The following is a 25,576-nucleotide window of genomic DNA, read 5'->3' on the forward strand; positions in this document are numbered from 1 at the left end:
AGAGTCCAATAGAACCAGCTCAGTACTGTTTGTACAGTTTTATTTCTTTATGCAATTTAATCCAGCTGTTTGCCAGCATTTGAAAAAGAAAGAGAAAATATAATTGCCCTGCTTAAGTCAATTTTAAAGTATACTTAAAATTTTTCCATCTTATCTAGGTGCTTCTCTGCTACTTTATAGAATTTTTAATTGTAGAATTTGCTTGCTGGAAATGTGTGCTTTGGGCTAGAAAGAATATTTAGAAATCCTTACCCAAAAAAAAAAAAAAGTGGGAGTGGAAATTTAAAAGAGGACCGCCTAATTCAGTACTAAAACCAGTGTGAGAAGCAGTGTGTGTGAGTGTGAGAGTGAGTGTGTGTGTGTGTGTGTCTGTGTGTGTGTGTAGTGTAAAATGTGCTTTTCAAAGTGCTGAGAGTTTGATAGGAATGTTTGATTAGCTCTTCTCAGAAGAGAAAAGGTGCTTGGACTTCTTCTTGTTTCTTCTTTAGAATAATTTGGATGGGATCTGTGATGCAGAAAAGCTTAAGGAAAAAGGGATATCCGTTCTCTGTGGTGGAAAAGTTTTGAAAAAAATTTGCGTTCTTCAAACAAGGTATGTTCTAACAAATTGCTACTTTATTTAGATAGTTTGCTTTCCATTTCTTGTTACAAAAACATGAAAATATATTTATCATTAAGAAACTAGAATACATCCCTTGACCAAGTAATCAGTCTATACAAATTTCAGTCTCAGAGAATTGAATGGTAACTGACATCCTTGAAAACAACTAATATATGTATATCAACTCTAAATAAATTGTGCTGAGGTAAGGTTAGAACAAGATTTTCACTGTATCCTTTAAACTAACTTAATTGTGGTTAAAATTAGTTGAAAAGTATAATGTTTGTGCAGAACTTTAAAGTACGTTTAAATCTATTATTACTCCACATTATACCTTACTTCCTATGTGGAATACAATAGCAGCAGAACAAATTGCTTATAACAATGAAGGAAAAGCAGATACAGGCATATTGATGCTAAGTTAAAACAGAAATTATTCAGAGTAGATCTATACTTTTCTCTATTCAGACAGATCTTGGAGGAATGTGGCTACATGTGTGATTTTGTATCTTGTTTACACTGGAAGTATTTTCTTAGGTTTAGTGTTTCTTTAACTGATAAGCCCAAGAAACAGCCGGCATTGTTAAGTCTTCTATTGTAGCCCAACTTTACACAGGGAAACAGGATACGAAATCTCTTTCAAGCATGATTTGTGTTGAACTAGTATAAACATGAAATAAATGCCTCAAGCTCGGGTTAAACAGAGAGGATAAGATTGAATAATTAGACGCGATGGTTTGCTCTGAACAACCCACGGCATCTTTGCCATCCCAGCTTTGAGAGTGGAATTCAAGATTTTCTTTGGGTTTATTGTAAATATAAAACCCGGCATTTTTGGCCATGGTGGTTATTCAAAAATGTGAGCGCCAAGAAAATAGCATTTTGCCATTACGTTGTGTTGCAATAAATTTGGAAGTTTTGGTGGTAACGTTCTAAGGTTGTTTTTCCCTTGGTCTCTTGAAAGATGAAAATAGCCTGTAGCCAAGAAAAATCAAATACTATTTGTTTGTGTATTTTCTCTGTTGTGCGTGTGTGAACTACAAGCGGTAGCTACTCCCCCATAGGAAAGCTGGAAGTGCCTGTCTTTTATTTATTGAATTAAAATACCCTCTTTTGTTGAAAGACTTTAGACAAAGAATTGCAAGACTACAAGGGCTGCATTTTTAATTGCAATATGCTGGTTTCCCAGACTAAGCTTCATTTAAATATATCTTATACCTCACCCCTGAAAGGAAATACGGTAGGAACTTTGAAAGTGCTTAATATCTATCCTGACGTAGCGTTTACTTTATGAATAGCGTTTAGACGATCTAATTATCTTTTTTGCCAAGTTGTTGATCACATGAAGAATAGTTTCTTTCAGTGAAAATACACTGGGTTTGAGAATGGTTTATGAATAGCATCAGGAGAACAAAAATGCTGTGCTGTGCCCATCTGTAATTCCTGTAAGACATACTGCTAGACAGGAAAGCGGTGTGGTTCAGTGCCGTGTCCCAAGCCAGGAGCCCAGATTACAGTCACAGCTCTGTCCCTGTTTAGTGGTGTTATCTTGAGAAAGGTGTGTAGTTTTTGACTTTTGTTTTTCCATCTGAAAAAAAGAAAAAGCAATGCCTGCATACAGCCCCTCCCAGGATGGCTATGGGGTTCAATATTGATTCTCAGTTTTAAAAGGGTTTTGAAATGTGAAAAGTTCTAAAGAAATGGAACCTTTCTTCGCAAATATTAAAAAAAAAATAATAGAATGCATGGGAGGGAGTCACTGGTTGTGAAATAAATGTTTCGTGACCTCTAGGATGTTCCTACAACAATGCCCACATGTGCAACTTAGCCTCTCCTTGCTAGTTTGGAGGCACGAGCCAGGGATCAAGAGCAGTGGGTGCAGGACAGAGCTCACTGCTCTGTCAGTGGAAGGGCTTTCTAGCTGTGTGACCTTGGGGAGTTTACTCAACATCTCTGTGTCTCCATTTCCTCACAAAAGAAGTGACGAAATTGCCTTCCTAATCCTAAGGTTCCAATGCACTGGAATATCTTCAATGTTAAGACATGGCCAGACCAATTTCACTGTTGAGACTTCCTGTATACTATTGATAGAAAATCAAAACAGGGTAATGGAACCTACAATATATTGAAAATGTCTGTGCTCACCTAACTAAAGACTTCAACACACTCAAAAATGAAAAGCAATATAACTTTATGCTAATGAAATATAATCCAGTGTGTATACATGTATGTGTGTATGTATAATCCTATGTGTATAAATAAATATATGCAGATGTATATTTACACTTATACTTCCATAGAGGACAGTGTGGTTCAGACTTCTTTCAGTTCTCTGGTGCATTTCTATGACTGTATGACCTCATGTGGCGATAATGTCAAATATCTAAATTTAGGTAAAGTGAAGGCCAAGTGGCCCTCCTACGCTATGGATCCTGAAGGGGCTTGTCAGGCAGGAGGTTCTGACACTTCTTAAATATGTTACCTTTGGCAAATTTTGTAAACCTTCTGGCCTCAGTTTTCTCATCTGTAAAAAGAGTCTACTATTAATGGTTACCTCATAAGGTTGTGGCAAAAAAACTTCAACTTGTAGCTGGTACAAGTTGTTGTAGCTTGGTCAGTACGCAAATGTTAGCAAGTAATTTTTTATGGTATGGGACTGGAATGAAGAACTTAAATCAGCTGTTAAACAAATCATTTGCAATCCTCTTCAAACTTAAACATTAGCTCTTTGGATGTAGTAAGCAAATAGATATGTGGAACTATGTGATCTTAATACAATTAATAGAAATTTGGGACTTCCCTGATGGTCCAGCAGTTAAGATTCTGTGCTTCCAACGCAGGGGGTACAGGTTTGATCCCTGATCAGGGAACTAAAATTCCAAATGCCATGTGATACAGCCAAAAATTTTTTTTCAATTATTAGAAATTTCTTGCTATCTTGCAGGAGATCTGAACTAATCAATATTTCAACAAATATTAAATCAAGAGAGGTACAGCCATTCTGTGATGTGTGTATTTTGAGAAACCCCAAAGGTCCCCTTCTGGCTGCCAAAACGTGTCTCACTGTGGCTTGCAGAAGGTGGTAAAATTCCTGGCTCCCTGAACACATACACACTGAGAGAGAGAAGTGCACAGAGAATTTGCTAGTTTCTACAGACATGAAAGCTCCCTGTGCAGGTGGCTTCTGCTCAGGCAGAGAATGGGGCAAGAAATGAACGAGAGACCAGGGCCAGTCGTGTCTCCCCATCGGAAATGGCTTTCTGATAGTGCCAGCTCTTAAAGTTTCATTAAGGCACAGGACTGCACACAGACAGCCAGGGCCTGATTCCTACATTGGCCTGGACTGCGGGGTTCTCCTGCTACTAGTTCCTCCAGCTGTGCACCTATGCCCCTCCAGCCCAACTCCCTTCACCAGATTGTACTGCTGTGCACACCCCATAGGGCGATCCTGCAGTGACAGGGGCCCTGCACCCAAGATTGGCCCTAGCCCTTGCTACCAACCCTGGCTCTCAACCCTACAGACAGCTGACCCCACAACCCAGTGTATGCACCTGGCTCAAGCCACAGCTACTGCCTGCCCTGATCCCCAGCCTCTAAAGGTGTCACTGAGGCCTCCCACAGCCCTTGCAGTCACTGTGGATCCTCTGCCCTCCTCTCCAGGGACCACGATGTTTTTGATGCTGTTGATGCTGTGGCCTGAGCTGTCAAGCTATCACATCTCCTTGGACCTAGAGCTAATACAACCCCCATACTTAGAGCCCTGCACCATTAGACGGGTTACAGTACACTCCCGTGTGCCCCTTCTCACAGGCGAAGGTCTTTCCTTACAGAAGTCAGTCCATGAAGTTGGAAAGAGATGATTGCTTCTTCAGATGCATAGATATCCACAGAAGGCTATGGGCATCGTGAAGAATCAGAGAAATACGCTGCCACAAAGAAACACAGTAAACCTCCAGTAACTGACACCAAATCAGGAGAACAAAATGAGAAGCCCAGCAAGGGACAGGGAAGATTGACAAAGAACCCAATGGGAATTTTAACTAAAACACACACACACACAAATTGAAGTTAATCTGAGACCATCTAGGTGAGTTCTTTTTTACAGACCAGGAGGTGAAGGGCCAAAATTGCATTCTCAATAGAGCACGGACTATTTCAGTCTTGTTGACTGCATTTTCCTATGGTTACCAAAAAACACACAGTTGTGGAAACTGGATTCAGAATTTGTTTTTAATCAACTAGAAAACTTTTCCACTTAACAGACTGCAAGCCTTAAAGAAATCCTGAGAGATCGCCCATCGGAAATGCTCCGGGCTGCCTGGAAAATGCGCGCAGCAGGCACCAGGCGATGCTCGGAGTTGAGACCCATAAAAGCGGCACATCGTGTGGCAACCTGCAAAGAGCAAATCCCCCACCAGCAGATGTTGTGACTGGAATCCGCTCTTGCATTCCTCTGGTGCTTATACCCTGAGGGAGAAAGGGGAACTGAGATGCCAGAATCCTTCCTGAGTCAAATTCACAAGCCAGGGTCTCGAAACAAAGCAGAGCAAAAATTCATTTGATTTACATTCAGCTTAGAGAATATTTTGCTGTGTTTGATTTTGGTCTTACAGCTTACAAAAATATTTAGGCCCATGTCTGCATCAGTGTCGGGGCTTCCCAGGTGGCGCTAGTTGAAGAACCTACCTGCCAATGCAAGAGACATAAGAGACGTTTGATCCTTGGGTTGGGAAGATCCCCTGGAGGAGGGCATGGCAACCCACTCCAGTACTTCTGTCTGGAGAATCCCATGGATAGAGGAGTCTGGCAGGCTACAGTGGGTAGGGTTGCAAAGAGTCAGACATGACTGAAGCGACTGCACAGCACACATTGCTTCACTGTCACTTTGCAAGATGCTTTTTTCAATTCTTTTTAAGAATGCTAGATAACATTCCTTAGCCATTCGATTGAGCCTATTGTCTGACAGTCATCTAGATTTTCAGGAGACTGGGCTAAAGATCCCTACAAATCTCTGAGCAGAGAAAGCAGGAACAAAACTACAGAATTGCCCCCTGTCTGGGGCTCTAGCAGAGTTCAGCCCAATTATGGTCACAATTCCTTCACCAAGGATCCTAAAATCAAACTTTGGCAGCCCCTTCATGGAACACAGTCTTATCATGGCAAAGAGGCTTGCATAACTCAATGAAGCTATGAGCCATGCCATGCAGGGCCCTCCAAGACAGATGGGTCATAGTGGAGAGTTCTGACAAATGTGTTCCACTGGAGGAGGGAATAGCAGACCACTCCAGTATTCTTGCCATGAGAACCCCATGAACAGTATGATAAGGCAAAAAGATATGATGCCAGAAGACAAGCCCCCCCCCCCCCACTAAGTCCACTATGCTACTGGGAAAGAGCAGAGGGCAACTACTAATAGCTCCAGAAAGAATGAGACAGTTGGACCAAAGGCTAGTGATGAAAGTAAAGGACGAAGCTGTAAAGAACAATACTGCATAGGAACCTGGAATATTAGGTCCATGAATCAAGGTAAATTATATGTGGTCAAGCAGAAGATGGCAAGAGTGAACAGTGACATCTTAGAAATCAGTGAACTAAAATGAATGGGAATGGGTGAATTTAATTCAAATGACCATTATATCTACTACTGTGGGCAAGAATCCTTTAGAAGAAATGGATTATTCCTCTTGTCAACAAAAGAGTTCAAAATGCAGTACTTGGGTACAATTTCAAAAATGACAGAATGATCTCTGTTCGTTTCCAAGGCAAACCATTCAATATCACAGTAATCCAAGTCTATGCCCCAACTACCGATGCCAAAGAAGCTGAAGCTGAACAGTTCTATAAAGACCTACAAGACCTTCTAGAACTAACATCAAAAAAAAGACATCCTTTTCACCGCTTTTCATAGCGGACTGGAATGCAAAAATAGGAAGTCAAGAGATACCTAGAGTAACAGGCAAGTTTGGCCTTGGAGTATAAGATGAAACAGGTCAAAATCTAACAGAGTTTTGTCAAGAGGATACACTGGTCATAGCAAACACCCTTTTCCAGCAACACAACTCTAAACATAGACATCACCAAATGGTCAATACCAAAATCAGATTGATTATATTTTTTGCAGCAGAAGATGGAGAAACTCTATCAAAGCAAGACCTGGAGCAAAAACAAGACCTGGAGCTGTGGCTCAGATCATCGGCTCCTTTTTGCAAAGTTCAGGTTTAAATCGAAAAACGTGGGGAAAATCACTAGGCCATTCAGGTAGGTATGACCTAAATCAAATCACTTATGATTATATAGTGGAGGTGATGAATAGGTTCAAGGGATTAGATCTAGCAGACAGAGTGTCTGAAGAACTATGGACAGAGGTTCATAACATTGTACAGGAGGCAGTGACCAAAACCATCCCCAAGAAAAAGAAATCTAAGAAGGCAAAGTGTCCAAAGAGGCTTTACACATGGCTGAGGAAAGAAGAAGAGCAAAAAGCAAGGGAGAAAAGGAAAGATATACCCAACTTAATGCAGAACTCCAGAGAAGAGCAAGAAAAGAAGACCTTCTTGTATGAACAGTGTAAAGAAGTAGAGGAAAAAAATACAATGGGAAAGACTAGAGATCTCTTCAAGAAAATTGGAGAGATGAAGGGAATATTTCATGTAAGGATGTGCATAATGAAGAACAGAAATGGTAAAGACCTAACAGAAGCAGAAGAAATTAAAAAGAAGTGGCAAGAATACACAGCAGAACTATACAAAAAAGGTATTTATGACCCAGATAATCATGATAGTGTGGTCATTCACCTAGAGCCTGACATCCTGGAGTCTGAAGTCAAATGAGCCTTAGGGAGCATTACTACAAACAAGGCTAGTGGAGGCGATAAATTCTAGCTGAGCTATTTAAAATCCTAAAAGATGACGCCATGAAAGTGCTGCATTCAATAAGCCAGCAAATTTGGAAAACTCAGCAGTGGCCACAGGACTGGAAAAGGTCAGTTTTCATCCCATCCCAAAGAAGGGCAATGCCAAAGAATGTTCAAACTCCCATATAATTATGCTCATTTCACTAGTAAGGTTATGCTCAAAATCCTTCAAGTTAGGCTTCAGCAGTGCATGAACCGAGAACTTCCAGATGTACAAGCTGGGTTTAGAAAAGGCAGAGGAACCAGAGACCAACATTCGTTGGATCATAGAGAAAGCAAGAGAATTCCAGAAAAAGCACCTTCTTCTGCTTTATTCACTATGTAAAAGCCTTTGACAGTGTAGATCTCAACAAACTGTGGAAAATTCTTAAAGAGATTGAAATACAAGACCACCTTACCTGCCTCCTGAGAAACCTGTATGCAGATCAAGAAGCAACAGTTAGAACTGGACATGGAACAACTGATTGGTTCAAAATTGGGAAAGGAGTATGACAAGGCTATATATTGTCACCCTGTTTCTTTAACTTAAATGCAAAGTACATCATGCAATATGTCAGGCTGGATGAATCACAAGCTGGAATCAAGATTTCCAGGGGAAATATCAATCACCTCAGATATGCAGATGACACCACTCTAACGGCAGAGGAGGAACTAAGGAGCCTGTTGATGAGGATGAAAGAGGATAATGAAAAAACTGGCTTAAAACTCAATATTCAAAAACTTAAGATCATGGCATCAAGTCCCATCACTTCATGGCAAATAGATGGGGAAAAAATGGAAACAGTGAAAAACTGTATTTTCTTGGGCTTCAAAATCACTGTGGATGGTGATTACAGCAATGAAATTAAAAGACGCTTGCTCCTTGGAAGGAAAGCTATGACAACCTAGACAGTGTACTAAAAAGCAGAGATATCACTCTGTCACAAAAGTCTGTTTAGTCAAAGCTATGGTCTTTCCAGTAGTCATGTATGGATGTAAGAGTTGGACCATAAAGAAGGCTGAGCACCAAATTGATGCTTTTTGAACTGTGGTGCTGGAGAAGACTCTTGAGAGTCCCTTGGACATCAAGGAGATCAAACCAGTCAATCCTAAAGGAAATCAACCCTGAATATTCATTGGAAAGACTGATGCTGAAGCTGAAACTCCAATACTTTGGCCACCTGATGTGAAGAGACAACTCATTGGAAAAGACCCTGATGTTGAGAAAGACTGAAGGCAAAAGGAGAAGAGGGTGGCAGAGGATGAGATGGTTAGATGGCATCATCGACTCAATGGACATGAATCTGAGCAAACTCTGGGATAGTGAAGGACAGGGAAGCCTGGCATGCTGCAGTGCATGGGGTCACAAAGAGTCAGACACAACTTAGCAACTGAACAACAACAAATTTGTTGAATCTTACTGAGAGACATTCAACTGGTGGCTTTACCTCTGCTAAATCCTAAAGCCTGAATGGGCCATGTTTTGTAGGAGGATGGTTAGGAGAATGTTGATGATAATAGTAATCATGATTAACCATCACCCCAACAACAATAAATACTGCCAACACTTAGAGAGTCAGTCTCGTGTACCAGGCACTGTTCTAAGCCCTCTTCATCTGTCAACTCGTTTAATCCTAACAGCTACCATAGGAGATAGGTGGTTATGAGTCCCATTATACAGATCAGAAAACTGAGGCACTGAGAAGTACGTTATCCAATGTCACACAGCCGGTACACGATGATGCTCAACTTCAAACCCAAGCATTCTAGTTTCAGAGCTCACATCATCAGTCTACCAGGTAACAATTATACATGGTCTTGGTTTTTCTATCACTGCACCAAATTAATTTTGCCATCCCTAAAAATACAATTTTCAAGCCAAGTCTAATTTCTAAGAAAGTCATTCCTCATTGTAAATATAGACTCCCCAGTAATACTGATGGAATGGAGTGGAGGTCAGGAAGTCACAGGGAAAAGCTGTTAGGAAGACAGGGTTTTTATTTCTGTCACTCTTAAATAATTTTCTGACTTACGAATCACTTTTCTGGTGTGTTGGGAAGACTCTCAGGGGCAAGGCCAAGGAGCAGACCTCATTATCAAGTTCTTTGAGTAGCCAGTTCCCAAAAGGTATCCTTTATCTTCATTCTAGCGTTAAACTGGTAACGAGTCACAGAAAGAATCAAAGTATCAATTATTAACACACATAAGTGCAATCTAGAAAAACGGCATAGGTGATCTTATTTGCAAAACAGAAACAGAAACACAGACATAGAGAATAAATGTATGGACACCAAAAGGCAAAGGCAGGGGAATGAATTGGGAGATTGGGACCGGCATGTATAAACTTCTACTTATAAAATAGATAACTAATGAGAACTTACAGTATTGCACAGGGAACGCTACTCAGTGGCCTGTAGTGGCCTAAATGGGAGGAAATCCAAGAAAGAGGGGAGATCTATATATGGCTGATTCACTTTGGTGTACAGCAGAAACTGACATAGCAATGTAAAGGAACTATACTCCAATTTTTTTTTAATCAATATCAAGAAAGAATCGTACTGCCTTACAATTCAGGCTGCTTCAGAAAATCATTTTCCCTGATAAGGGTCTCTACCTTGACAAGACTCTAGTAAAAATTGCTCAAATTCTTTCCCACAGTGAGAGAAAGGCTAAAGTTTTGTGTGGACATGTGGTAAAAATTCATAAAAATCACCCTTCGGGCTATGGGGAGAAGGAATTCTGTGTCTGCATTTTTTTCTTCTCAGAAATAAAAAGGGGGGAAAAAAACTATTCCTTTGGGGACACCCAATGTACAGTTTCCAAGGGATCAGGTCACTGGCATCTCAGTGAGAAGTGAATCTGTCCTCTGGGCCCCTTTATATCCCAGACAGAGAAAACATGCTTGGGACATAAAGGTACAAGTCAACTTGCCCAGACCAGATTCACTTTTAGAATATCGTGAATAGATCTGTACTCTGAACAATAAAAGGAATCTGGGGAAGCAGAGCTATTCAATGACAGCAAAACAAATATTTATTGGATTACCACCATGTACCATGCACATTTCTATGTGCTTGGGAAGAACAGTGAACAAAAGTCTCCATTCTCCTAGAGCTGCCAACCTGGGACCACATGATAAATAGACATAAGAGGTCTAAGTCTGGGGGTGATAAGGGGTGTGGAAAAAAGCTTCAGAAGGTGGGATAAGGGGGCTGGACAGAGCAGTGATGATTTGCAACGTGTGGTTCAATAAATGTCTGATAAAGGGACGTTTAAAATGAGAGAGAGGTGAAGGCAGGGGGGAAGCGGGGAAGAGTAAATGCAAAGGCCCTGAGGTTGGACTACCCTTGGGAGCAGGCTAGGGGAGGAAGAAAAGAGGTGAGATCCAAGGTGTCCTTTGGAAAGCAGACACAGAGGGTACCATCCTAATGCTCCCAGATTTTACCCAGACACCCCCAAATGCCCACTCACACACCGTCTGTGGACAGTTCCTGCCTCTGCCCTGGATGAAATGTGAGTAGGTCCCATGCTCAGAGTGTTTTAAAAGAGCTTGTCTACATTACACCTGCCAACAATCTCAGTTCAGTCATTAATGTGGAGGTGATACTCAGGTAATACTTAAAAACTTGCAAATGGCATTCACAATTTCATCCCCCATCTCAGGCTTGCTTTCTGCAGTGGGAAAGGGCAGGCTTGCATTCTCTTTCTCTGCACTGGATCTTTACCGCTCTTGCCCTTGACTGCTAATGGCAGTTTCTTCAGTTCCAGAGTTGAAGAGGGCACAGACAGGAAAGATAAAGGTGACAGAGGGCCTCACTAGCTGGCACTGTTATGAGTTGGCATCCAGGTTCCCTGGGCTTGGCAGGCATGTGCCACTGTTTCTTGTCCCCATGGGAGCATTTCTATGGGTTCTTTGAAAATGCCCCTGACTTTTCTAGTGACCCCTTGTCTGTGGTTACCAGATGTCATTTCACATGAGTTTGCTCTGGCTGGGGGCTTACAGCTCCTCCCCCTGCCACTGGGCAGCTGGAGAGCGATGTGCTGTGGCTTTCTGCTGCCCTTTCCCGAGCCCTCCCTGGACCCGGCTTGGGAGGCACCTAGAGCCACCCCGGGCTGACTCTCACACAGGTAGTCTTGTTTGCCATGAACTATTCCCTCTCTGTCTTAATCAGGAGTCCACTGTGCCCTCAAGTCCATGGGACACAACTACTCAGTCATTTCAACTGGTCACTGGGCATGCAAGCTGGACTTCCAAAGGAGGTAACCAAAAACCAGGATCCTGGCTATCTGCCCCACTCCAGACAACACAGGTGGTTGTAGAAGCCAAGAGGGTAGCTGGAGATTAGAGAGCAGGGTTTCTTTAGGAATAGCTGTTGGCATGTTCCCATCTCCTCTGCCTCCCCAGATGCAGAAAGGGAGCCAGTGGTCTCCCTGCTTTCACCCACTCAGGCAATGGCGAGAGATGCTGCAAAGAGACCACTTAGGAACAGGGAAGTAGTTGGCACTTGGTTTCAGCTGAAACTTAGACAAAGGCTCATCCCATTTTAACATCCCATTACACGGCCAATTACAATACTCTCAAATGTTTATTTAGATGGGTGTGTTATGCCTGGTTAAACTTAAAAATACGCCTGGTGCATCACTTTACCCTAAATAACATTTGTGAGAAGGAGAAAGCTGTGTGTGAGTTCAGGTCCAAATATGACCCTCAAACAACAACAAAAAAATCTCTTAATCCTCACAACTAAGACTATTTTGTCACAAATGTATGTATTTCACAGTGTGCCTCTAAGCTATTGTCCACAGAGTATTTCAAAAAGCCTAGGATAGATGTATCAAGACAAAAAGGAAGGGAAAACCATCTTTTGATGGTAACATGGGGGTAGTGAGTGGGGTTAAGTGTTTGGGGCCTGGATTCTGTTACATACTTATTCCATAACTTACTTACAGCTCACTAAAGTTTGATTGCTTGCTCAAGTTCTCTGAGCCTCAATTTCCTACCCTGAAAAATGGGTACAATAGTAGAGACCTGATGGGATCACCATAATAAATAAGATCACACCAGTGCAATGTATAACATATGGGGAGCATTCAACACAATATTGTTATTATTAGAGTGCACTGTAAGCTTCCAAAACTTTCCTTCAAGAGGAACAAAGGACCAGTCCCACGTCCAGGCCACCAGGCAGCTCAGCCACAGTGGACAGAGCGGGGAATGGGCCCAGGGGACCTCTGGAGCACGAGGCCACATGGCTCCCCTTGAAGAGCTGGGTCTCCTGCTTCTAAATGACTCTCTTTCTTCTGCTGGTCCCCACCAATATCTGGACTTAATCCCTCAGAGCCATCAATAGCTCAGCCTCAGTCCCAGTCCTCCTCCACATCCCCCGCTCTCCCCAAGCCTCTGGTTGCTGGAATTCAGGAATGCACTGGGACCTGCAGCCCCATGCCTGCCTCATGGTCGCAGCCAGAGAACTGGACCCTGTCATCTGAGACTAACCCATCTTTACCAAGAGGCCGACAGCAAAATATACGAACCTTGCAGACACACCCTCATCTTCCTACCTCAGCTGGAAGGCTGTGCCAGACCCAAAAATGTTTTTCTGGGCCTCAGAATTGAAGGTGGACCAAAAAAGCACAGAGCATTTGGGCCAGTTAAGGCCCTGGGGATCCCAGTTGGACTGAACCAAATACCCAGCTCCAGATTCAACAGTGGACAGCCCCTTGGCAAACCACAAACCTCAGAGCCCAGGGGAGAGAACTTGCTGGGAGGAAGAGGGCTAATCCACAGTGTCAAATGCATTAGGTAAAGATGCTGCTGATGAGAGAAACTTGTCTTCCAGAGCTTCTATGAGAACCATTTAAAGCGAGAACAATTTCCAGAGTAACTACAAGGAGCAGTCATGGTCCACCTGGCCTTTTACTGAAGTCCTCTGCCCATCCCCCTCCAGATTTACTGCGCTTCCTGCCCCCTTCCATTACAGAGGATAAATAACTCTTGGAAGGAGTTCTTTAGAGCTCATTTGGGGGCATGCCTGCAAACTAGTATTTTTTCCCACTGGCAATATAAGATCTAAACTACCACTTCAGAAACGTAATTACTGTTTGCAGCCTCACTGGAAATCACTATTGGTCGAAGCCTTTGTGGATGTGGTAAGCATTACCATATGTCAGGTTCTTAACGAGGTACAAAATGATGGTCTGAAACACACGCACCGGGATGGGCTTTCCCTTTTAGGTTCTGTGACATGTAGAAACATGCCACATGGATCAATGAATCTCATGGCATAGGCGTATATCAATTATCAAACACATGCATAGGAGCATCTTAATCCACTCAGCTTCCCAGGGCTGAATATCTTTGCTTTAGGATTTTCCCTGAACGATGTAGTGATCAAAAATGATCTTGGAAAAGGGACCTTGAGTAGCATACACTTTAACCATCAAAAAAAAGTACCTATAATATTTACGAAAAATTCCTAGATTGGAACATCAGTAAGTGTAAGATTCTGATACATACACTGAAAAAATGAACATTCTCTTAAATCAGGGTTTCTCAACCCTGACACTATTGGCATGTCGGGCTGAACAATTCTCTTTTTTAGCAGTTATTTATTCGGCTGTGTGGGGTCTTAGCTGTGTCATGTGGGATCTCTTGTTGTGCTGCATGAGCTCAGTAGTTGCCGCTCATGGGCTTAGTTGCTCTGCGGCATGTAGGATCTTAGTTCTCCAACCAGGGATCAAACCTTCCTCTCCTGCATTGCAAAGTGAATTCTTAACCACTGGACCACCGGGGAAGTCCCTGAATAATTCTTTGTTGTGGAGGTTGTCGTGCATGCTGTAGGATCTTCAGCAGCTTCCCTGGTCTCTACCCACTAGATGTCAATAGCATCTCTGCCCCAAGCTGTGACAACCAAAAATGTCTTCAAACTTTGACAAATCTTCACTGGGGGACAAAATCACCCCTTGTCATGAACCATGGTCATGAGTACATCAGGAACTCTACCGGGACGTTCTGACAGCATGATTTCAAGGTCTTCTCCCATTTTTCTTCCCAGAACATCCCAGGCATGCAGACCATGTTTTTCTTTCTCAGTGGCTGCCACGGTTCTTGGATATGAGCTGTGTGACCTTAGGCAAGTCACTTCACTGCTCTGAATTATAGGAATGATAATGTCACAATAAACTGTGGAAAATTCTGAAAGGGATGGGAATAACAGACTACCTGACCTGCCTCTTGAGAAACCTGTATGCAGATCAGGAAGCAACAGTTAGAACTGGACATGGAACAACAGACTGGTTCCAAATAGGAAAAGGAGTACGTCAAGGCTGTATATTGTCACCCTGCTTATTTAACTTATATGCAGAGTACATCATGAGAAACGCTGGGCTCGATGAAGCACAAGCTGGAATCAAGATTGCTGGGAGAAATAACAATAACCTCAGATATGCAGATGACACCACCCTTATGGCAGAAAGTGAAGAGGAACTAAAGAGCCTCTTGATGAAAGTGAAAGGGGAGAGTGAAAAAGTTGGCTTAAAGCTCAACATTCAGAAAACTAAGATCATGGCTTCTGGTCCCATCCCTTCATGGCAAATAGATGGGGAAACAGTGGAAACAGTATCAGACTTTATTTCTGGGGGCTCCAAAATCACTGCAGATGGTGATTGCAGCCATGAAATTAAAAGACGCTTACTCCTTGGAAGGAGAGTTATGACCAACCTAGATAGCATATTCAAAAGCAGAGACATTACTTTGCCAACAAAGGTCTGTCTAGTCAAGGCTATGGTTTTTCCTGTGGTCATGTATGGATGTGAGAGTTGGACTGTGAAGAAGGCTGAGCACCGAAGAATTGATGCTTTTGAACAGTGGTGTTGGAGAAGACGCTTGCGAGTCCCTTGGACTGCAAGGAGATCCAACCAGTCTATTCTGAAGGAGATCAGTCCTGGATGTTCATTGGAAGGACTGATGCTGAAGCTGAAACTCCAATACTTTGGCCACCTCACGCGAAGAGTTGACTCATTGGAAAAGACTCTGATGTTGGGAGGGATTGGGGGCAGGAGGAGAAGGGGACAACAGAGGATGAGATGGCTAGATGGACATGAGTCTGAGTGAACTCCAGGAATTGGTGATGGACAGGGAGGCCTGGCGTACTGTGATTCATGGGGTCACAAAGAGTTGGACACGATTGAGCGACTGAACTAACTAATGTCTATCTACTGCCTCAAGAAGATCTTAGGTGGTTTGGATGAGACAGTTTTGAGAAAACACTCTGCAGATTCTGATATAAACTGATATAAACCTATATCATTACAGTCTTCCCTAGTTGAATTCACTGAATGGCCAGGCACCGTGAGTTAGAAAGCAGTCAGGAATAACCTTTCAGCCACAAACCCCCCAAAAAGGGAAATTTGTTATCTCACAGAATAGCTGGTCCAGAGGTAGGCCCAGCCTCCAGGCACGAGACAATCAGAGATCCAGCTCCATTACTCTGATTCATTTGGCTGCCTTCCTCCTTTTTGTGCTGGCTTTTTCCTCAGTCTAACATGCCTCATGGTCACAACACGGCTGCCAGCATACTGGTAACAACCCACCCCCTTATTCATTTCCAGCAAGAGAGGTAACCTCATCCTGAAAAACACAGAATTTAAGTTTTCCCTTTCTATTGGTCTGATTCAGCTTGGGACACAGCCCACCCCTTGAGTAGTCATGGTCAACTGGCGAGGGCCCTGTGCTGATGGGCTCAAGCTTACAGTCCTGAAGCAATCACCAGCACGGTGGCATATATACATATATGGAATCATCCTTGGAATAGTCTTGGAATCAGATCCACAACAGAAGCTGGGCATGGACCAGCTTCCTTGGAGCCCTCTGGCGGCATTTACTCCCTTTATCAAGTTGGGGTTGTGTTAGGAAGGAGGAAGCCAGGAAGCAGGTACTCTGCTAGGCAACCAACAGTGTCCAGTCCAGACAGCTTGACTCAGATTCTAAGCACATCTTCAAGGAGTCTGGCACATCCTTAGGAGCCAAGATATTGAGAAAAAGCAAAATTTTCCTTGCCTTCCTTGCCTGATCGACTTGCACTTTTCTTTAGGCATTTCCTTGAGATAAAAGAATGATAGAACTGGAACAAGAAGGGAAATAAGAAAAACTACTATCCTCTCTAGCTCGTTCTCTTTCTTCACAGAATCCTCAGGTTTGTAACAGTGACCACTGATGTCATGGCAACAGGAAATGCAGTGTTATGGGCTTAGTCCAAAGGAATACGATCTGTACAAACTTTTATATGCAGGCTGAGGCCACCTCCCCATTGTAAAGGCCCTCTTAGTGCCAGCCTTCCTTTTTCCATCCTCACCAGATCAACCCACACCACTGACAGTGCCTGAGGCTTTATATCAGGCAGAGAGGGAGAAAGCAAGGCTGCAGATGTGGCCTCCCCCCTCAGAGATGTCTGTCCTCAAGGGATTTTTGGCATTTTGAAAATATAGCACAAGCCTCTCATAACTATTAAATGTTTCCAAATGAACACTGGTTCTTTCTGCCTTGTGAACAAAGGGCATTGTTAGGTGCTCCCCATGCAGCACCATAGATCAGACAAACACTAGCCTTACATAAATCCTCCATATCCACCAGGGCAGATTTTCTTCAAGTGAGTGGCTTGTGAAAGCCTCGAGGGGGCTTATTAAAAATGATGAATGCAAAAATAATTTTTAAGCCTTCCTTGTCTCCCTATTGCCTAAAGGATCAATACCACATTCTTCAGGCATGACATTCAAGGCTGACATGGCCCCTTCTTTCCTCTCTAACAGTCTGACTCCTCTCCCATCCTGGCCCAGCAGCTCCCAGTTCCTGAAGCTCCTCTGTCTCCTGTCCTGTCCTTCCCTCACCCCTCATTGTTTTCCAATCTCCAGTTAAACTAATTGAAGCCTCTTCCAGAATCCTCATGCCCCAGGGCTATTTAAATCATCTACCGTTTATGCCATCACCATATCCCCGAGAGCAGAAGTTCTGAATTCTGGTTGCACAGCGAAGTCACCTGGGGAACTTTAAAACAATATTGATTTCAACTCAGACCAACCAAATCAGAATGTAGAGGAAGGAAGTGTACTTGCTTATTATGAAATATCTATGGCAAGTAGTGAAATGAAATACTGGACCTCTGCACTCAGAATGCCTGGTTTGAATTCCAGCTCCTCCTCTTTCCAGGCTTCTGACCCTTGGGCAAAGTACTTAACCTCTGTGCGCTCTCAATTCCTTACCTTTCAAATTAAGGCAAGAAATAGCCCCCGCTTTGTTGGGTTGTTGTGAAGATTAAATGAGTTAATACATTACTGGCACTTAGTATGTGCTCAGTTAATGCTAGTTATGATAAATGCAACAGTTTTTTTCTAGAAGACTTAAAGCAACTTGATAAAACCTGACCCTTCTTCCTCTCTGCTGAGCATAGGGTACACACATGACTTTTTTTTTTAAGTGATTAAATGCATGCATGAATGAAGATGAATTATGATTTCAGGAAATTCGGAAGATTTAAATAGAAGTGGCCCATGAGCAAACCATGAAAACTGAACAGGCTTGTGAGAGGCAGATGAGGGGTGGTGACATATTCCAAAAAGAACAGTAATAAGAGCATGAGCTAAGACACCGGTGCGCAAGGTGTAGAGAAAGGACCAAAAGTCTGGGGTGTACTAGGGTCAAAGGAGAGGATTACAGAAGAGAATCGCAGTGAGATGGTTTGCAAAGGACTATAAGTTGGGCCATTTCATGAAAAGTTCATTAAGGAATTTGGGCTTTATTCTGCAGAGGATGAGTGGACTGTGAAGAAGAATTCTGAGGAGGCTAATGCATAGTGAGAGCTGTGTTTTAGGAAGGTGATCCTTTCTAACCAGAGGGAAAGGTGATCTGGAGCAAAAAAGCAAGGAGAGGGTTTGGAAGTTACTGTAGCTTCTCATTTGGTATCAACACTGTCTGTATATGTTAAGTCTTCCCAAGAGAGATCATTTTATCAATTTCTTTTATTAACATTATGTGCATAGTTTAAAGATTTGAACAGAACAAAACTGTAAAACTCGCTCCTATCTCTGATCACCCAGTTCTCTTTCCCTGAAGCAACCACTGTTACTAAAATTAAAAAGATTAGAGGGGTGGGATGGGGAGGGAGGTGGGAGAAATGCTCAAGTGGGAGGGGACATGGGTAAACCTGATTCATGTTGATGTTTGGTAGAAACCAACACAATACTGTAAAGCAATTATCCTTCAGTTAAAAATAAATGAGGTAAAAAAAAAATTATGAGAGTACTATGAACAACTGGGCTTCCCTGGTGGCTCAGATGGTAAAAAATCCACCTGCAATGTAGGAGACTCAGGTTCAATCCCTGGGTCAGGAAGATCCCGTGGAAAAGGGAATAGCTATCCACTCCAGTATTCTTGCCTGGAGAATTTCATGGACAGAAATTCCTAATGGGCTATAGTCCATGGGGTCACAATGAGTCAGACACAATTGAGCAACTAACACTTTAACTTTTTTCATGAGTAACTGTACACCAACAAATTGGATAATCTAGATGAAATGAACAAATTCCTAAAAACACAAAGCCTACTGAGACTAAATTATGAATAGAAAATCTGAATGATCTATAACTAGTAAGGAGAATGAATCAGTAATCAAAAATCTTACAACAAAGAAAAGCTGTGGACCTGATGATTTCACTAGTGAGCTCTACTAAACATTTAAAGAAGAACTAATACCAATTCTTCTCAAACTTTTTCTAAAAATTGAAAATTACAGGGCACTTTTAATTCATCTTATGACTTCCCTGGTGGCTCAGACGGTAAAGCGTCTGTCTACAATTCGGGAGACCTGGGTTGGGAAGATGCCCTGGAGAAGGAAATCGCAATCCACTCCAGGACTATTGCCTGGAAAATCCCATGGATGGAGGAGCCTGGTAGGCTACAGTCCATGGGGTCGCAAAGAGTCGGACACGACTGAGCGACTTCACTTTCACTTTTAATTCATCCTATGAGGCCACCGTTACCTGGATACCAAACCAAAGATGCTACAAGAAAAGGAAAGCACGGTTTCCCTTATCAATACAATCTCTCTTATGAATACTGATTGCAAAAAGTCCTCAACAAAATATTAGCAAACTGAATTCACTAGCATATTAAGATAATTATACACCATAACCAAATTGGATTTATTCCTATAATGCAAGGATGGTTACATACACAAGAATCAATTAATGTAATATGCCATGTTAACAGAATGAAGGAGAAAAATACCACACAATCATTGCAATTGAAGCAGAAAAAACACCTGACAAAATTCAACACCATTTCATGATAAAAATGCCCAAAAAACTAGGTAGAGGAGAAAGCAGCAGCATCCTAATAAAAGCCATTCATGAAAAATGCACAACAGATGTTATGCTCAATGGTGAAAGACTAAAGGCGTTCCCTCTAAGGTCAGGAGAAGGGCAAAGACGCCTGCTTTCACTACTTCTATTCAACACAGTACTGGAAGTTCTAGCCAGAGCAATTAAGCAAGAAAAATAAGTAAAAATACCATCCACTTTAACCTATGCACATGGAAAGGAAGAAATAAAATTGTCTCTGTTTGCAGATAATGTGATCATGCCTGTAGAAAATCCTAAGGATTCCACAACAGAATTGTAAAACTAATAAATGAATTCAGCAAAGTAGTAGGCTTCAATATCAACACACAAAAGTCAGTTGCATTTTTATACATTAACAATGAACAATCAGAAAAAGAAATTAAGGAAACAATTCCATTTACAGTAGTAACAAAAAGAATAAAATACTTAGGAATTAAACTTAATCAAGGAGGTAAAAGACTTGTACAATGAACTCTGCTGCTGCTGCTGCTGCTAAGTCACTTCAATCGTGTCCGACTCTGTGCGACCCCATAGACAGCAGCCCACCAGGCTCCCCCGTCCCTGGGATTCTCCAGGCAAGAACACTGGAGTGGGTTGCCATTTCCTTCTCCAATGCATGAAAGTAAAAAGTGAAAGTGAAGTCGCTCAGTCGTGTCTGACTCTTAGTAACCCCATGGACTGCAGCCTACCAGGCTCCTCCGCCCATGGGATTTTCCAAGCAAGAATACTGGAGTGGGGTGCCATTACCTTCTCCGACAATGAACTCTATAGAACATTAATTACTGAAAGAAACTAAAGAAGGTATAAACAAGTAGGAGCATCACATGTTCGTGAATTAGAAGACTTGGCATTGTTAAGACATCAGTTCTATTCAAAGCAATCTACAGATTTAATGCACTATCAAAATCCCAATGATACTTTTTTGCTGAAATGAAAAAAAAATACAAAAATGTATATGGAATATTGAAGGACCCCAAGTATCTAAAGCAATCTTGAAAAAGAAAAGAAGGGCTGTAGGACTAGCATAAATACAGACATACATACCAATGGAACAGAACATAGAGCCCCAAATTAACCCTCACATATGTGGTTAAATGATTTTCTTGCCAAGATCATTCAATGGGGAAAAGGCAGTCTCTCCAACAAATGGTGCCAGGAAAAGTTAATATACATACACAAAAGAAAAAACTTGGACCCTTACCAAATACCATATACAAAAATTAACTCAAGTGGATCAAAGATCTAAATGTAAGACCTAAAACTATAAAACTCTTAAAAGAAAACACAGGACAAGAGCATCACAACATTGGGTTTGTTTTATGATATTAAATATAAATTTATTTATTTATAAAAAATATTCACAAATCATATATCTGATAAGGGATTAATATCCAGAAAGTATAGAAAAACTTCTAAAATTCAACAACAATCAAAACACAATCTAATCAAAAACTGGGCAAAGGACTCAGACAGACATTTCTCCAAAGAAGATATACAAATGGCCAATAAGCACATGAAAAGATGTTCAACATCACTAATCATTAGAGAAATGCAAATCAAAACTACAATGAGATACCATCTAACACCAATTAGGATGACTTCCCTGTAGCTCATATAGTAAAGAATCTGCCTGCAATACAGGAGACCTGGATTCGATCCCTCGGTCGGAAAGATCCTCTGGAGAAGGGAATGGCAACCCACTCCAGTATTCTTGCTTGGAGAGTCCCATAGACAGAGGACCCTGATGGGCTACAGTCCGTGGGGTCTCCAAGAGTCGGACACGACTAAGCAACTACCACTACGACTACCACTATCGAAAGAAACAGAAAATAATAAGTGCTGGGAAAATGTGGAAACACTAGAACCTTTGTACAATATTAGTGGGAATGTAAAGTAATACAGCCACTCTGGAAAACAGTATGGAGTTTCCACAAAAAAATTAAACATATAATTACCATATGATCCAACAATTTCATTTCTGGGTAGAGACACAAAAGAATTGAAGACAGGCTCAAAGAAATATTCTTACATCCATGTACATAGCAACTTTATTCACAATAACTAAAACACACAAGCAACCCATGTGTCCATCAGCAGATAAATAGATGAGGAAAATATGGTATATATTATTCAGCCTAAAAAAGGAAAGAAATTCTGTCATGCGCTACAATATGCGTGACCCTTAAGAACATTATGCTATTTGAAATAGGCTAGTCACAAGAAGAAAATACTATATATGAGGTACTTAGAATAGTCAAAATCATAGAGCCAGAAACGAAAATGGTAATTTCCAGGAGAATGGGGAGTTACTGTTTAATGGATCTGGAGTTTCAATTTTACAGACAAAAAGAATTCTTAAGATGGATAATGGTGATGATAGCATTTTATGGGTGTATTTCATATTGCTGAAGGGTACACTTAAATATGGTTAAGATAAATTTCATGTTTTTGTATTTTACCATACTTTTTTAAAAATGGAGGAAAAACACTGAAGAACCATACAAAATAAGGTGGCATTATTATTTATTACCAATAATCAGCTGTTTTCTAATTCTAGGCAGCAAGAGAGTTAATTAAATTGGCTGGCTACTCTATTTATGCATACCTTTATCTCACAATCAGCCTTCCTTTACCTTACCGGAACTTCATATTCAGAACTCTATACTACATCTCACAATTTATAAATCTATGAATCAGTAACTCATTCTTTTGGAAACCTCTATTGTTCTGTTTTTGTTAGAAACCTGGTGAGCACATGAGATAGTAAGGTTCCAACATCACTGTGTACCCCACAGCTCCGTCACACTGAACTGCCTGCAGAAACTGTTCAACAATACTGGTGGTCATCCTTATCTCGTTTCTGTAAAGGCTAAGAAAGGGTTTGCATTTTTTTCACATGTTTCAAAAGGCATATTTATACTTGAAATGTGTAAGTAAATGAACCAAGGAAAGAGAGAAAATGCAGTGGTAAGAAAGAAACCTCAGCACATTCTGATTCTAAGGGACCAGATGATTCTGGTTGCGGTGCATTACTGATGAGTCAGCACTTGCGGGATATTTCCTCGGGGGTTAGTATGTTTCCTGGAATCCTGTTGTTTTTTATCCATCCACCTCTTTGTGTGAAGGTCAGGTCTATTGTGTCTTCTTAAGTTGTAGGACAGATCTGCAGGCCCCTTTCTCTGCAATCCCATCTTCCCTTTAAGTTTGTTGACTATTAACAATGCTTACTGAAATATAATCCACATGTCATAAAATACACCTCTGAAGTATACAATTCAGTAGCTTTTAGAGTAGTCACAGATTGTCTTCGTTTTGTTTCCTTTCTTTATTTCCTTGGGAAAAGAAAGAGCCCTAACTATTCACTCATGGATTCAATATATTTATCGAGCCCATAAAAGATCAAATAAAAATTCCTGCCTTCATGGAGCTTGCATTCCAGTGGGGAACACAAACAATAAACAAATACAATAAGCAAAGTACAGAGTATGTCAGAGGTGGTAAGTGACTGAAAAAAAAAAAAAAAGATAATAGGGAAAGGATGATGCTTGGTGGTACTCAGTCATGTCCAACTCTTGGGACCCCATGGACTATGGCCTGCCAGGCTCCTCTGTCCATGGGAGTTTTCCAGCCAAGGATACTGGAGTGGGTTGCCATTTCCTTCTCCAGGGGATCTTTCCAACTCACAGACTAAACTCATGTCTCTTGCATTGGCTGGTGAATTCTTTACCACTGGCACCGCTTGGTAGGGTGTACCACTTGATGGTGGGTGGGAGAGGGATTGCAATTTTAAGGTGAGTGATTAGGGAAAATCTCAGGAGAAGATAACATTTAGCAAAGACCTGAAAGAAATAAGGGAGTAAACCCTGTTCTGATCTGGGGGAAAGGCATCCAGATAGAGTTAACAGTAAGTGCAGAGACCCTGAAGGGAGAGATGTGCCCAAAGCTTAGTAAGTGAGAAGGAGAATGGAGGGAAGAGAGGTCAGAGGGACAAAGGCAGCCAAATCTCATGGGGTCCTGAGCCATTTGCCTGGATTTTCGCTTTTCTTCTAAGATAGAGAACCACAGAAGTTTTGATCTGAGGAATGCCGTGACCTGATTTGCTTTGAAGAGGATCACCGTGGCGGCTGTGTGGACTTCAGTTTGCAGAGGAAGAAGGAAACACCCTAGTTAGGAGGCTAATTGCTTTAATCCAGGTGAAAGGGGGCATGGCCTGGACCAGATGGCAATGGTAAATATAGGATGAAGCGGTTAGAGTCTGGACAAATTATGAATGTAGAGCCAACAGTCTTGGTTGATGGAAAAGATGCGCAGGACAAGAGAAAGAGAAATCTAGAATGACTCACAGACAAAGGAACCTAGAGGTACACTGACCGATGACTGGACAAAGTTGTGATACATATACACAAGGAATGTTACTCAGCTATAAAAAGGAATACACTTGAATCAGTTCTAATGAGGTGAATGAACCTAGAGCCTATTATACAAAGTGAAGTGAAAAAGAGAAAAGCAAATATAGTATATTAATACATATATATGGAATCTAGGGTACTGACGAACCCATTTGCAGAGCGGCAGTGGAGAGGCAGACAGAAAACAGACCTGTGAGCACACTGTGGGAGGGAGAGGGTGGGACGGATGGAGAGGGCGGCGTGGAAACATAGAAATGAGCATTTGTCAAATAGATACAGTGGGGATTTGCTGCATGACTCAGGGCGCTCAGACCAGTGTGCTCTGTGACAACCTGGAGGAGCGGCATGGGGTGGGAGGTGGGAGGGAGATTCAAGTGGGAGGGGAAGGGGACATATGTATATCTTAGCCGATTCATGTGGATGTATGGCAGTAACCAACACAATATTGTAAAGCAATTATCCTTCAATGAAAAAATAAATAAAAAAAATTTTTAAAGTCCAGTGCCAGATGACAACAGCCAATTGGTGAAGCTAATTAGGTGGGTCAGGAAGCAGATTAATATACTGCATTTATCCCAACAGGAAACATGTGAGCTGATCTGCTGTTTCTCAAACTAGTAAAAGACAAAAAAAAAAAATTTGACTTGTTATCACAGTATTTCCAAAATATGACCCAGCTAATTAAGTATCAAATTGCCAATCATATACAGTGTATGATTATTTCTATTTTGAAGGAAAAAAACATTTCCTTTTACTTAGCTAGTGGTCAACTACCTTAATTGAGAAATTTAACACATTACAGCTGTTGCTGGAAATTAGCAAAGGGACAGTTCTGCTTGAGGTTACTCTTGCTGCCTAATTTGTTTGTAATAAAGCCTTTCAACTATCAGTTTTAAGTTGATAGTATCAAGTGTTTGTATTACTACCCTAGCTATAATCTAATAATTGCTTTTTGTTAATAAACTCTGCACAGAAGTGTATCTACATATTAATTATATGCTTGCTCTAGACTTAGCTAGTACCAGATTGTGTTTCTCTCTTTCCAAATCTCCAGGCAGTGACATCACTTTGGTGACTTCAAAATCACCCACGGTGGGAGGATTTATGCCACAGAAATTGACAAATGCTTTAAATCAGAGCTTCTTTTCCAGACAGCAGGTTTCCTAGCACACCAGTGGACATAGCAGGGGGTAGAGTTATGAATGCCAGCTAAAACCTAAAAGCCACTCAGCAGTGGCAGGCGGTGGGTGAGGGGGTGGGGAGTGAATATAGTGGGGGCCA

General features: G+C 41.7%; 1 protein-coding gene across 2 annotated transcripts in view; it reads left to right on the plus strand.

Moving 5' to 3' along the window:
• The first annotated feature begins 301 nt into the window (after positions 1-301).
• The window catches only part of VIT (vitrin), a 123,558-nt gene continuing 98,283 nt past the window's right edge, over positions 302-25,576 (plus strand). For both annotated transcript variants that reach the window (XM_061432069.1, XM_061432071.1), the window contains exon 1: positions 302-592. The gene's annotated coding sequence lies outside the window, so the exon portion shown is untranslated. The remainder of the gene's footprint in view (positions 593-25,576) is intronic.

This window comes from Bos javanicus, chromosome 11, assembly GCF_032452875.1.
Source record: "Bos javanicus breed banteng chromosome 11, ARS-OSU_banteng_1.0, whole genome shotgun sequence".
Lineage (NCBI taxonomy): Eukaryota > Metazoa > Chordata > Mammalia > Artiodactyla > Bovidae > Bos > Bos javanicus.